The 11,672-nt window shown below is 38.4% G+C and overlaps 1 pseudogene; it reads left to right on the top strand.

The window, feature by feature from the left end:
- Positions 1 to 5,372: 5,372 nt before the first annotated feature.
- LOC148776573 (olfactory receptor 4K3-like) lies at positions 5,373 to 6,396 on the top strand (annotated as a pseudogene).
- Positions 6,397 to 11,672: the final 5,276 nt, after the last annotated feature.

Below are 11,672 nucleotides of genomic sequence, written 5' to 3'. Positions count from 1 at the left end.
AGGCATTCCAAAATGAAAACAACAACTTTAAGAAAAATCCATAGTTTGAAGAGGCAGAATAAGCATCAGAACCAGATACATTGGGAATATTGGAATTACCAGACTGGGAATTTAAAACAAATGTTATGTACATGCTAATGGATAAGGTAGACAACATGCAAGAACAGATGGACAATGTAAGCAAAGAGATAGAAATCCTAAGAAAGCACCAAAAGGGTAATGCAATAGATCAAAACACTGAAACAGAAATGAAGAATGCCTCTGATGGGCTTGTTGGTACCCTGGATGTGGCTAAGGAAAGAATATGTTAGCTTGAGGATGCCTCAAATATTAATAGAAACCCTGAAAAGCAAAGAGAACAAAGTCTGTAAAAAGAAAAGAGAGAGAATATCCAAAGTCTGTGGGACTGCTACAAAAGGTATAACATACGTGTGGTGAGAATTTCAAGAGAAGAAAGAGAGAAAGTAACAGAAGAAACATCTGAAACAATAATGAGCCTAACCATAGTCAAAGCGCATTCCCAGCCCCAGGGAAACTGCCCCAGAAGTATTTTAGAATAGCCATGGGCCAAGTCCCACTATGTGCCTTTTGTTTCTCTTCTTTTTTAATTGGTGTGTCTGTCACAATTAACTGATCAGAGTCTCATCATTGTAGGTTGGGTGTGTGGAGAGTAGAACAGAGATGTCTTTTGATTCATATGAAGAAGATCTGCACCCAAGGAACCACCTACACACACATACACATATATGTGGAGCTGGTGCAGAAGAAAAGACCCTGGACTTCTAGCCAAATGGTTGAGAATTTGGGAGTCTTGAAATTTACTGGGCATATTTTTCATGCAGAAGACTGTAACTAATTGTATCCAGAGAGTGAACAGAGATAGATTGGAAATCACAACCAGATATATTACATCTTCTTCAAATAAAAACTGGACATTTTCCCAACCCCATGGATCTTGGCTGGCCTTGAAAATTGCTTTGAGCAATAAAATTTGGTTACAGAGTTGTGTGAGCTCCAGAGACCTGTGCGAGTTTGCAGGGTTCCAGTTTTCATTCTACTGTACTGGGATACAGTTCCTGTGTAAAGAAGTTCAAACTATAGTAGGTTTCCAAGCTGTTAGATTTTTATCTGATATAAATTATTTTGCATATGATAGTTGATAAACAGTGTCTCAGTGCAATTTAACAGCTTTTTTTTTTTTTTTTGGCTGCACCATGTAGCTTATGTGATCTTAGTTCCCCAACCAGGGATCAAATTCTAGGCCCACTACAGTGAAATCACCAAGTCCTAACCACCGACCCACCAGGGAATTCCCTAATACATTTTCCTATTAAAGTTTGAACATCTTTTATATAGCTTGTACTTATTTGCATCATGCAAAATGCCAAGTTGGAATCAAGATTTCCAGGAGAAATATAGTAACCTCAGATATGCAGATGACACCACCCTTACTACAGAAAGTGAAGAGGAACTAAAGAACCTCTTGATGAAGGTAAAAGAGGAGAGTAAAAAGCTGGCTTAAAACTCAACATTCAAAAAACTAAGATCATGGCATCCAGTCCTATCACTTAATGGCAAATAGGTGGGGAAACAATGAAAACAGTGACAGACTTTATTTTCTTTGGTTCTAAAATTAGTGCAGACGGTGACTGCAGCCATGAAATTAAAAAATGCTTGCTCCTTGGAAGAAAAGCTATGACAAACCTAAGCAGTGTTTTAAAAAACAAAGACATCACTTGGCTGACAAAGGTCCATATAGTCAAAATTATGGTTTTTCCAGCAGTAATGTACGGATGTGAGTGTTGGACCATGAAGAAGGCTGAGAGCCGAAGAACTGATGCTTTTCGACTGCGGTGTTGGAGAAGACTCTTGAAAGTCCCTTAGACAGCAAGGAGATCAAAAGAGTCAATCCTAAAGGAAATCAACCCTGAATATTCATTGGAAAGACTGATGCTGAAACACCAATACTTAAGCCACCTGATCCAAAGAGCCAACTCATTGGAAAAACCCTGATGCTGGGAAAGATTGAAGGCAGGAGGAGAAGGGGGCAACAGAGGATGAGATGGTCAGATGGCATTACTGACTCAATGGACATGACTCTGAACAAACTCTGGGTGATAGGGAAGCACAGGGAAGCCTGGCACACTGCAGTCCAAAGGGTCGCAAAGAGTTGGACACAACTTAGCAACTGAACAACAACAACACGTTTGCACATCTTTCTCCGTTTCTCTGCGTGGTTGGTGGTCTTTTTACTCGCTCACTAGCTCTTTATGTATCATCGACTCGTCCTTAAAGATTAGATTTTTTTCTAAGTATTCATTTGTGTCAGCTATGCTTTTGCATCTCTGCCATGAAAACGTTTGTAATCAAAATATTCAATTTTCCCTTATTATTAATGAATTTTGAGTTACAGTTGGGAATGATTTCCTCCCCTAGATATAAAAAGAAAATCAGGTTTTACAAATAAATATGTGTCCAATTTTGAATAGTGGCAGGTAAGTTATGAGGAATTAATGCAGTTCTTTTCCAGGTGGCTATCCAACTATCTCAAAATCCCTTGTTAAAAAGCACTAATTGCCCCCTACTCATTTTAGAAACTTCACTTTTTATATACTTTATTTCCATGTGAAATTAAGCCTATTCCTTGGTTTTTAATTTTGTTTTTTTAATTGTTTTTATATTAATTCATCAATATCATTTGTTTTATTTATGGCATCTTTATAGCATGGTTTCATGCACTCTAGAACTCATCCTTTTCCATTGCTCTATTTTTTAAAATGTTTCCCTGGCTCTTCTTGCTTGTTTGCATTTTATTTTTCCAAATGAATTTTGTAGTTAGTTTATCTAGATCAAAGAGCCCTGATGTAACTTATATTTAAATTGCATTAACTCTATAAATTCATTTAAGGCGAACTGACATCTTTATGATGTACATTCTGATTCAAGATCATGGTTTATGTTTCCATTTGATCAAGTCTATATTTTAGTCTTGTAGGAGGGCTTTAAACTTTTCCTCACATAGGTTCTGAACACTTCTTTTAAGAGTATGAATTTTTCTGGTCTCAAACAGGGAAACACATTCTCATTTATTTTTCAATGAACTGAGAGATAGCATTTGTATCCCCCAAGCCAAATAATAGATCCTATTTGTCTTATCTTTCCTGTGGCCCAAGATAAGGATTCTCCCTTACATCTTTCCCATCATATTCACTCCATGTACAGAGAGCATTTAAGAATAATAATGACACTTTATGATCTATCTTTAACTCTGGACAAAATGTGTTGAATGTTCTAATAATTCCCATTGGAACTTGAACATGTGTTAGTTCCTCCAGGGAGTAACTGGTTCTTTTCATGCCATGAAATTTATTGAATCCACTCATATCAGTACAGATGTTATAAATACAAAGGTCTCAAAGATTTGAGTCTCTTCTATCCAGAAATTAGGCAGCAGATTGATCTGAGGTCGCTCTGGAGTGGTCGCCACTGCTTTCAGGGACTAGTTGAGTATCGGAAGGTTAATATGTCTGTGGAAAGGATCCTAAAACCATCTAGATCAACCCACTTCATCATTATCATATGAAGAATCAGAGGTACCCGTTAATGCAGTGGATTATCTAATCTTGCATATCTAGGACAAGATTTGAATCCACATTTTCTCAATCCCAAGTCACTGCTCTTTCTGCTACACCAATTTAAGTGTAAGCTGTACTGGAGGCATCCTCTTCAATATCAGGTATGTGAGTGCAGAAGCAAACCTAGTTTCTGAAATGGGTAAAGTCAGAACAGTGCGGAGTTAGAGAAAGGGCACCAAACATCAAAACAGAAAGTCAAGAGTATGAGTACTTGCCTGTGTAGATTTGCTTAGTAATGGAACAATTTATTTAGAATACATACTTACAGCAGAGTTTTGAGAAAGAAAGGAGAAGAGAAAAACTTGGTTTGATGACAAGATGAAAGGACTTTGATGTGAATTCTAGGTATACATCATTTCAATTGACTTTCAGTGTATTTTGTAAAGTCTTCTTAGATCTCAGTGAGGATTTCCCTAAGCAGTCTTAGTTTTAATGTTTACAGCTTATTGTTTGACGTAACTTCTTCTAGGTTCTCCATTATCTTTCCCTGTCTCTATGTGAATCTGTTTCCTATTTTTTCTAAGTGAACTCTAGAAATAGGAAGTTTCCTGTTGCAAACTGCTTTGGTGAAAATCTATAAAATCCAGCAGTTAAAAAATAGCTGACTTCAGGCAGCAGAGTGTTTAACAGAGATTTTGTATTTACCATATACTTGGAACTATATGAAGGCTTCAGGCTTTAACCATATCATGTTCAAGAGCCTCTGAGGTGTATGTCATTGGTGGCACAGAACAGGATCATACATGCCTGCCTAACTAGGCAATGGTTTTTCCCGTGGTCATGTATGGATGTGAGAGTTGGACTGTGAAGAAAGCTGATCGCCGAAGAATCGATGCTTTTGAACTGTGGTGTTGGAGAAGACTCTTGAGAGTCCCTTATACTGCAAGGAGATCCAACCAGTCCATTTTAAAGGAGATCAATCCTGGATGTTCATTGGAGGGACTGATGCTAAAGCTGAAACTGCAATACTTTGGCCACCTCATGAGACGAGTTGACTCACTGGAAAAGACTCTGATGCTGGGAAAGGTTGGGGGCGGGAGGAGAAGGGGACGACGGAGAATGAGATGGCTGGATGGCATCACCGACTCTGTGGACATGAGTTTGAGTGTACTCCGGGAGTTGGTGATGGACAGGGAGGCCTGGCGTGCTGTGATTCATGGGGTCGCGGAGAGTCGGACACGACTGAGCGACTGAACTGAACTGAACTGAAGAATAAGAGGCTATTTCATTTTTATTCTGAACCACGGCTAATAGAAAATTGAAACACACTGTTTCTCTGTATCCATTTTTTTCAGGTTGTATTCCCTTACCCGACTCATTGCAAAAAAACCAGTGCCTACCCTCCTTTGCATCATTGTGTTCCCACTAATAATCAATCATAATTCTCGAACATTGTTCACTCCAGTCTTTCTCTGGCATCATAATGTTTTGAAGAAGGTTGCCATTCCTTTCCCATTCAAAACTTGGCAGCTACCTATGAGATTTTTTTAAGTGTTTCACAAACTAAGGAGTAATATTCACATAACTGAATTTTTATTTATTTTCTAAAGATTGGCATCATACTTTAAGCAAATTGCAAAATCATAAGAATTAACCTGAACTGATATTTTAATTAGTTAAAATATCTGGGAAGGTCACGGAGGAAATATTTGAGCAATGTGAACAGAAGAATGATACAACAGAAAACTATTATCTGCTGGAGGGAAACCCCTATATTATTTCATGCAGAAAAATCTCACTTTGTATTTAATCACTGTATTTTTCCTCATTCTCCTCCATCAGGAAGCCAGAGTCCTTCCTGAAATCAAACTGAATGGCCTGGAATAATCAGTCGGTCATAACTGAATTCATACTACAGGGTCTTTCCAGTTCTTGGGAACTCCAGATCATCTATTTCCTGTTTTTCTCTGTAGTCTATGCAGCCACTGTGCTGGGGAACCTCCTCATTGTGTTCACCATTGTGTCAGAGCCACGCCTGCACTCCCCCATGTTCTTTCTGCTGGGCAACCTCTCCTTCGTTGACATGTCTCTGGCCTCATTTGCCACTCCCAAAATGATTGCAGATTTCTTCAGGGAGCCCAAAGTCGTCTCTTTTGAAGGCTGCATCACCCAGATATTCTTCCTGCATCTCTTAGGGGGTGTTGAGATTGTGCTGCTGATATCCATGTCTTTTGATAGGTATGTAGCTATTTGTAAGCCCTTACGCTATTTAACCATCATGAACCGGAGAACGTGCCTTGGGCTTGTGACACTTTCCTGGATTGTCGGCATCTTCCACGCTATGAGTCAGCTCGCATTTACTGTGAATCTGCCCTTCTGTGGGCCCAATGAAGTGGACAGTTTCTTCTGTGATCTTCCCTTAGTGATTAAACTTGCCTGCGTAGACACATACATTCTAGGCGTGCTCATGATCTCAACCAGCAGCCTGATTGCCCTAGTGTGCTTCGTTCTTTTGGTGATTTCCTACTCTGTCATCTTGGTCACTGTTAGGCAACATTCTTCGGGTGGGTCCTCCAAAGCTCTCTCCACCTGCAGTGCCCACTTCACTGTGGTGACTCTTTTCTTTGGCCCATGCATTTTCATTTACGTGTAGCCTTTCACAAATGTCCCAATAGACAAAGTTCTCTCAGTATTTTATACCATTTTCACTCCCCTCTTAAATCCAGTCATCTACACCCTTAGAAATAAGGATGTCAAGGATTCCATGAGAAAACTTAGCAGCCGTGTCTTGAAGTCTAGCAAGACTGATCATAGCCCTTGATTTGCTTTTGCGCGTACAAAAATGAGCATTTACTTTGTTGGTCAACATTGTCATGCTAGTGCAAGAAATCATATATTTCATGGCAGAACTGTTTTCATCATCAGTCTCATCAGTTACTGAGTTTTGGTCATATTAAGAGTTCCTCACACAGCATAATATTTATGATGGAACATTATCAAACCAATATCCAAAATTTTACCTCACAAGGACTCACTTTTTAGAATATTCAACCATTGTCAGATGTAGGTATTCATTTGAGTATTAAGACATTCACGTGTTTCAGGAAAGAGTGGATTTCCTTACAGGCTCTTATGATTAAGAAAAGGAGCAAATGTGAAAGTACCAACACTTGTACACTGAAATAATAGTGGAATTTTTTATTGTTGTTGAATAACATTTTAGTTCAAAGGTCAGAAAAAATACTGCAGTTTCTTGGTAAGTGAGGATGTTTTCTATTTAATATTTTGTAACCTATCATCAATAAGAATAATAATGTTCTTTATTTCAGTCCCTATGCCCTCTTGTGTGGATTAAACAATTTTAAAACAGTACAGTAAACACTAAGAAAATTCTTATAATCATATTCATATAGAAAGACTCTGGAGTAATATATACCAAATCCCATCCACATTCTTGATCTCCAGAAGATGAAACTAAGATCCAAGGACATGGTAACTTTTCAAGGTCATGTTTTTTAAGGCAGAATTTAGGTCACTCAGGTTTCCCTGGTGGTTCAGAAGGTGAACAATCTGCCTGCACTGCAAGAGACCTGGGTTCGATCACTGGGTCAGAAAGATCCCCTGGAGAAGGAAATGACAACTCATTCCAGTTTTCTTGCTGGGGAAAACCCATGGACAGAGGAACCTGGCAGGCTACAGTCCATAGGGTCACAAAAAGTCTGACACGACTTAGCCACTAACACTTTCACTTTCTTTCTTTAGATCATTCACCTACAAACTGTTTATTTTCTAACCAGTACGCTATTTTGGTTCCATGATATTTACTGTATCATTTTGTAATCAAATGCCATATTGTAAACATTAAGTTCCTAAAAGATCCTTATGCTTAAACACAGTATTGGGGGAACGCATGTACACCCAGGGGGGATTCATGTCAACGTACGGCAAAACCAATACAATATTGTAAAGTAAAAACAAAACAAAACAAAACAGTATTTGACTTAAGAAATCTATGAAACAATGCTCCTTCAAATTAGTTGATATACCTAATAACTAGAGACTTCAGAACATAGAAATAACCTAGTAATATTTATTCATTTTACTGATGATGAAACTAAGAATCAGGAAATAAGGTGACTTTCCCAAGTTTGTATACCTTTAAGATGATAGTGCATGGGGTCGCAAAGAGTCGGATACAACTGAGCAACTTCACTTTCACTTTTCACTTTCATGCATTGGAGAAGGAAATAGCAGCCCACTCCAGTGTTCTTGCCTGGAGAATCCCAGAGATGGCGGAGCCTGGTGGGCTACTGTCTTTGGGGTCGCACAGAGTCGGACACGACTGAAGTGACTTAGCAGCAGCAGCAGCAAGATGATAGAGTCCTACTAAGAAAGTGCCTCTTCTCTTTCTGTCTCTCTTCTCCTCTACCAATTGGCCAACAAATAAATTGCCTTTAAGAGCAATTTGACTATTGTCATTCTGCGAGTTATACATAGGAAAAATGTTAATGCTTAAAAATAAATACTTGCAACTATTTATAGTTTGTTTTCCAATTATCCAGTTGACTGGCATTGTCAAAATTTGCCTGATATTGTATGTAATATTATATAGCTTGGGTTTAGATAAGGACAGATGTATATATTGATAGATAAATAGATTGTAAAGAGTTGAATATAAAGGTAAATAAATTATTAGGTGAATGGATGGGCAAATAGATGGATATATGTGTTCGGGTGGGTAGATGTATAGCAAGATATAGATGGATACTTACAATAATGAAGAAATTAATATATAGCTTAATATATTGACTCAAGTTTCTGTGTCTGTATGTTGAATGTATACAACTATAAATTGCAATTGTGTTATTTTTTTAAAAATTTATTTGAAAAGTTATTGGACCTGATAGAATTCAAAAGATATATTCTTACATATGTTTCAAAATTTATGAATAGGCTTAATGTCACTGGGGAGATGGACTAATGAATTATGTTAGTGAAAAAATATTTTTAAAACCCTGTAAATATTCTCTATGAACACTATAAATCTGTCTTCCCACCTTCTCAACGCTGTTATTCCAAATCTACAAGTTGGATGAATATTCATATTTAATTCTGATCAATAGCATATGGTTGGCTAACCACAGTAAGGAATGCTCCGTTAGTTGTTTTCTATGCCCAGGCTACGAATTTTGTTTTCCACTTTAACATCCTAACATGCACACTGCTAGAATTATAGCCAAATAAATGTCATAGGTTCCATTACATGAAACTTTGCATGTGCTCTAGAATAAGATCCCAAGCATTAGGAATGCTACATGGAATATTAGCCCCAAAGACAAAATCTAGATAGTTGGCATAAGCACCAACCTAAGAAGTAAGAGTAAAGAATGATCACGGTTCCCATTCTAAGCTCTCCACTGATGGTGGCTTCTCCCTCCTTGTCTCATATTTTCTATCACCAAATAGCTTTCTGAGGTGCTCTTCAATCTTTCAGTCTCATGACCGTAGAGAAGAAACCTAACACTTAGTCCCAATAGTTCACTGTAAAAGATCAACCTAGCAAATGATTTCTAGAAATATTGAACCTAACGTATGATTCCATCTTCACCTCCAAGAGTCATTAGCCTGATTAAAACTGTCTACGGTGCTGTTCTATAGAGTCATGAAATGTCACTTTTTGTTTCTCTTATTTAATTAATTGGATTCCCTATTGTCTATTTACTTCCATTGAGTTTAAACTACTTCACATGTTCATTCCAATTATAGTCTAATAAATAAAATCAGAAGTAAATGTATTTTGAAATGTCAAAATACTTAATATTGTTCAGAAAAGTTAAACATGTACATAAAATAAAATTGACATTTGTGTTAGATTGGATGAGTGTCGAGCAGTGAGCCATCGGCACCAAACTAATTTCTTGGTCTCAAAATCCCTTTAGATGTGTTTTTCTCCCAGCAGAAAAGCCACTGCTCCTATTCAAAAGCCACACTTTATAGTATTACTGTCAGAATTTAAGCAGATAAAATAGCATGTGAAAACAATCCAACAGAATAGAGTCTGGCACACTGGAGAAAAAGAAAAGTTAGTGTTCAAGATGGACAGGAATGCAAAATGGAACTGAAGACATAATCAGGATCCAGATGATTCATATCCTACTATACGCTGTAATTGTTGTATATTCCCCAACCATATTGGTTTTTCTTTTGTAATCCATTTAATGAAGCCTGTTATATTATAAGCTTTGGGGAATAAATATTTGAGAATAAATTCATATATTTAATCTTCATAAACAGTGGAATAACAATGTCAAAATCAACATCACCACTGGGGAGACAAGAGCTAAGTGGTATATGCCTCACCAGGGATGTCCAGATTTCTTCTGTAATCCTTCTTGCTCCCCTCCAGGTATTATCTGACCTTAATGTAAAGATTTCACCAACTTCTGTGTTATTCCCTCAATGAACATGCACCAACATGCCATTCAGAGAGGCAGGTCTTTTCAGGGTATGGGAGCTAAAGAGATTCTGGGAAATAGCTTCAAGGTGCAAGGTGATGAGAAAAGAAGAGAATAAGAAGGAAAAGGGAACCTTCTTTCCGGAAATTGCTGGGCCAACTTACTAGTCATTGGCAAGTCAACTTACCACACAACATAAAGTTCAGTATACATGTCAAATAAGAAGATTCAAAGATACAGGAGAGATTGGAAAGAGACAAGAAAAACCAGGATATCTTTTCTTTTGCATCTACAACAAAGTATTCAAGCACAGACTGTATATTTTACACATCCTTTTATATACCAAAATAAGTGAAAATAAGTAAACTTCCATCAAATGACTTGATAAAACTGTAAAAAGTTCTCAAAATAGAAACTGTATGAAAATTAACCTGTTGCTTCTAGCCTTCTCTCAGTTACCCAGTGCTTCCCCATTGTCTCTGCCATATATATCTAGCATCCCAGAGTTGATAAAAAAACATTATAATCAATCGATTAAGAAAGATATGGAACATTTTACCTTAGCCAAATTAAGAATTATAACTGTAATGTGTGTGTGTGTGTGTGTGAGTCACTCAGTTTTGTCTGACTCTTTGCAACCCCATGGACTGTAGCTCTGGAGAAGGCAATGGCACCCCACTCCAGTACTCTTGCCTGGAAAATCCCATGGATAGAGGAGCCTGGTGGGCTGCAGTCCATGGGGTCGCTAAGAGCTGGACACAACTGAGCGACTTCACTTTCATGCATTGGAGAAGGAAATGGCAACCCACTCCAGTGTTCTTGCCTGGAGAATCCCAGGGACAGGGGAGCCTGGTGGGCTGCTCTCTATGGGGTCGCACAGAGTCGGGCATGACTGAAGTGACTTAGCAGCAGAGCAGGACTCGCCAGGCTCTTCTGTCCATGGAATTCTCCATGCAAGAATACTAGAGTGGGTTGCCATTCCCTTCTCCAGGATATCTTCCCAACCCTGGAATCAAACCCAGGTCTCCCATATAAACCCTTATAGCATCTCAGAAATCTTTGAAAACTGTTCCACTTGACCTCTAATCCATTAGAAGTCAAGGAACAGCTATATAAGCTTTTTGAGACAGTGGGCTGTACATTAAATGATACATTATTGACAATTTACACAATCCAGATCTAAGTGTCATCATGTGTGTGTGTTTGTGTGTGCTCAGTCATGTCAGATTCTTTGTGACCCCATGGACTGTAATTCCCCAGGCTCCTTTGTCCGTGGGATTTCCCAGGCAAGAATACTGGAGTGGGTTGCTGTCTCCTTCTTCTGGGGATCCTCCTGACCCAGGGAGTGAACCCGCATCTCCTAGGTCTGCTGCACTGGTAGGTGGATTTTTTGCCACTGAGCCAAGGGGGAAGCCTTGTCATCATGGCCCCTTTCTAGATCAAGAAGGAATGTTATCTTTTATGGAGTTGTCTTGTGGATTCTAGGAGAATATTGCTGTTTATAGTTAAGCAGGCCTTTCTGCTGTTGGGGGAGGTTTGGTCGATACGCGACGCAGTTACACAATGCACAGGAGAGGAGAGTAAGGAGACGAAAGAGCAAAGAAATTTTTTTAATGTTTTTTCACAGTTTTCTTGCCTTGCT

This window comes from Moschus berezovskii, chromosome 9, assembly GCF_049115385.1.
Source record: "Moschus berezovskii isolate FMDL1 chromosome 9, NW_MosBer_1.0, whole genome shotgun sequence".
NCBI classification, from domain to species: Eukaryota; Metazoa; Chordata; class Mammalia; order Artiodactyla; family Moschidae; genus Moschus; species Moschus berezovskii.
The sequence above is the reverse complement of the archived record's forward strand: the minus strand, read 5'-3'. Positions and strand labels throughout refer to the sequence as shown.